Source organism: Schistocerca serialis, chromosome 1 (assembly GCF_023864345.2).
Source record: "Schistocerca serialis cubense isolate TAMUIC-IGC-003099 chromosome 1, iqSchSeri2.2, whole genome shotgun sequence".
Classification (NCBI taxonomy): Eukaryota; Metazoa; Arthropoda; class Insecta; order Orthoptera; family Acrididae; genus Schistocerca; species Schistocerca serialis.
Window position 1 is genome coordinate 412,968,196 of NC_064638.1, and position 3,857 is coordinate 412,972,052.

The 3,857-nt window shown below is 41.9% G+C and overlaps 1 pseudogene; it reads right to left on the bottom strand.

The window, feature by feature from the left end:
- Nucleotides 1-213: 213 nt before the first annotated feature.
- Nucleotides 214-332, bottom strand: LOC126426728 (5S ribosomal RNA; annotated as a pseudogene).
- Nucleotides 333-3,857: the final 3,525 nt, after the last annotated feature.

The following is a 3,857-nucleotide window of genomic DNA, read 5'->3' on the forward strand; positions in this document are numbered from 1 at the left end:
GGGTAAATAAAAGCAGTCCGACGTCAGGCCACGAGTGGCCTACCGGGACCATCCGACCGCCGTGTCATGCTCATTGGAATATGCGGATAGGAGGGGCGTGAGGTCAACACACCGCACTCCCGGTCGTTATGATGGTATTCTTGACGGAAGCTGCTACTATTCGGTCGAGTAGCTCCTCAGTTGGCATCACGAGGCTGAGTGCACCCCGAAAAATGGCAACAGCGCATGGCGATCCTGGATGGTCACCCATCCAAGTGCCGGCCACGCCCGACAGCGATTAACTTCGGTGATCTCACGGGAACCGGTGTATCCACTGCGGCAAGGCCGTTGCCCAAATTCAGGTAAGGATGATAGAGATTGATACAGATCAAGCACCCTTCTCTCCAAAGTAGACCACAAATACTCAGACGTGTTGAGACCTAGCGACTGTGGCAGCCAAGTGAGATGCGGCGCTTCATTCTCGTTCTCACAAATCCAGTCCTGGACGATGCGACAGCCATGAACAAGTGTTCTGTCATCGTAGGAAACAATATCACGGGTGGGGAACAAAAATTGTAACGTCGAAAATAGCTCATCAGCCAAAATTGTCACATAATCCTTTGCAGAATGCGACCTTATTCAGTAACCACGGGGCCCACGCAATACAACCATGTGACTTACGCAGTACAACGATATGGTTGCCCAAATCATCGTCGGAAGCACACCATGTTTACTCTTGGATACAAACTTGGCCAGAAATTGAAAATAGTGAGAAACAGGACTCCTCCGAGTAAATGATAATCTTTCTTTGCTCCACAGACCACAGTGCAGACTTTATGGCTTAAGCATCACGTTTTCCTGTTATTTGGATTTGCACCACTGATGAGTGGTTTCAGAATTCCAACTCGTCCTCCAATTCCTAATTTATGAAGCTCTGTTAGTGTTATTTTGGTTCTGACAGGGCTCAGTGGGGCGGCATCCAGTTCTGCAGTGGCTGTTTCACCTGTAGTGTTCTTATTTTATACCAAAATCCTCCTCAAGGACCGTCTGTCACGATCACCCAACAGACACTTTCATTCGCGTTGTGGCATAGAGGATAATCTTTTTTCTGATTTCCTTGTCTGCGGTATAAATCTTCGATACGAGCACCAACAATAAACACGTAATCGAATGCACTTAGTTCTGGAATAATGGACTCACAACAACGCAGAACACTGTTCCGAACCCCACTGACATTTGCAACGTTTTGACTATATTGCACAGATGCCGTTCCTGATCAAGTACAAAGACCTGCAGGCTCGGATAGCATCTGCATTTATGTTCAGGCTTGTAGTTTTCGCTGTCCAATCCCTGTATGTCCACATAGAAATAAAACATCACTCAACGCGTGTAATATATGTATTCTTTCAACCGGTGTAGGAGTGTACCTAGGCCGTGAGCTAGGTTGGGGAAATTCACTGTAATTTCACAGTAAATGACCAAATTGTTTTGAGATGTCTGGAGTCTGGATTGACTTGCTACTAGCGAATAACTATTATATGGTTGGTTGATTTGGGGAGCGGGGACCAAACAGCGAGGTCATCGGTCCCATTGGATTAGGGAAGGCTGCGGGAGGAAGCTGGACGTACCCTTTGAAAAGAACCGTCCCGACCAGACGCGATTTAGGGAAATCACGGGAAACCAAAATCAGGATCACCGGACACGCGTTTTAACCGGCGTCCTCCCAACTGGGTGTTCATTGTGCTAGCCACTGCGCCATCTCGTTCGGTGACTATTACATGTTCTTTCCTTCAATTTGATACTGTTCCGATACCTCTTTCTTTTTGATGGGGCAGGACGAGCTAACCTACTCAGGGTAGTAGCACACAGGGAGTTCCAGGACAAATGGTGAATGTTCAGGTGTATTAGAGAAACGATCATTCGAAGCAAAAAAGTCTAGTACACGGGTGTGAAATGCATACTTTAAGAGCTATGACCACTGCTTCATCCTCGAAACTGTGAAAAAAAATTTGGCAGAGTGATGCATTTCGGTAAAACGAGTACTTTACATTGCAGTTGACCTCTCTTATTTCTTCAAAAGAAAATCCGTTTCTAATCAGGACTAATATGTTCCATTTGGTTATCACCCATAATTAGAGACTGTTCTAATGTTTAGATTATTTTTGTGTTATTGATGTCCCTATGCAGAGTTTCATACGTAATTATCTTTACGTTCATCGAAAATAATACAAGGATAAAAGTTCGGTTTCAATTAAACGTATAATTGTTAATCTAATGCGGTGATCAATGTAAAATTCAAGCTACAAAACATGTATCTGATGTCAGAGTATCCTAGGACAAAACCGGTGTCCACTACGCGTGCGAGAATTGTTCACCGGCTGTCTCGTGTCGACGAGTGCCGCTATTGGACATAAGGGACCGGCGACCGGCCATGTCACCTGTTGCAGATCGCTAATCGCCCAGTTACGTCACCCATCAATACACAACGGCGCACTTATTGGGAAGCGCCGCTTGCTACGTGGCCACGAGGTAGCCGACACTCTGACGTCAAATAATTATCTCAGGAACGCAGCAGTTCGCTTTACGAGACCTCTACGATGTTCTTACGTGTGTCGGTTATTACTGTTGACTGTATCCTTATCTGTGTAAAATAATTGTTTTTGATTAGTTTAGTTACGTAGCATATTACACGTCAGAAAATGAAAAGGCATAAAATGAATTCCAAAGGACTTAATTTCGTCACATTTTTTTTTGGAAGAGAAAAATATAACGTGATAAAACTCAATACCTAAAAAAAGTATTTTATCGATCGGTAACACAGTAATGAGCCTTTTGTGTTGTTTTCCATCATTCTTATTGTCAAAGGACAGATTTTTTAGTATAAACCCGAATTTATTGATATTTTAAACAAAAAACGTCACTCAACCATTTATCTCGTAAGACATTTCCTGTTACGTATTTGCATACGTTACTACATGTTTGAACCGTACCAGTGAACACTTACATTATAAAGACTATTTCAATTAATTAAATTGGAATGGAGATCTTAAAAACTTACGCATGAAGTTGCTTTGCTAGAGACTGATCAATGATCGGAAATTAACCTCAGGCTTTCTGTTTCATGCACCTCACTGATGTTTTATGGACTGAGGCCCTGTTCTTTCAGTTTTTAATTTTACTACAGACCTCTGTATGCAGCCACACTTCAGGGATACGGAAATGTTTTCCATTCCATTTGTTCACGCATCAGTGTAAGATACTCAAGGAGGGTGTGTTTAGAGGAAGAAACAACTTCGTATGCTTGTACAGATAACTGGTTGAACCGACTGTGAGGAACATAGACACAAACATTGATTCTGTGGGGTCAAAGTCATAGTGAATAACACAACAGCAGTTAATAATGGCTAAGCAAACATTTTATTTATAAACATGACCAAAACTTTCGTTCGTAGTTAGAGAAGTGTCGACGGGTAATTTGTGTCGTATTACAGGTTGATTTCTGTGCCTCGTTTTTCTCATCAATAATTCGTGATGCTTTAATCTGATACCTATCTTTTTACTATTTCTTGGATCTTTGTTTAAGCAGCTGCTGAATTGATGGCCTTTAATATACTAATTGCCATTAATTTTTGTTTGAGTGCCTACCACTGAAATAACTGAATATTTTTGCTTTAACAACATCTTTACGACTTTCAACACAGCGCTACTTTTTTAAAGTGTTTTAGAAAACTGTATATGACATTTTCGAACATTTGTGGCAGTTTCTTCATTCCGTGTCATTCCTGTGCTTACTTAATTTCATTACAAAATCATGGCATACCGAATATGTAGAGGGTGTTCAAGAAAAGTGTCGAATATTTTGAGTGGTGGTATTTTCT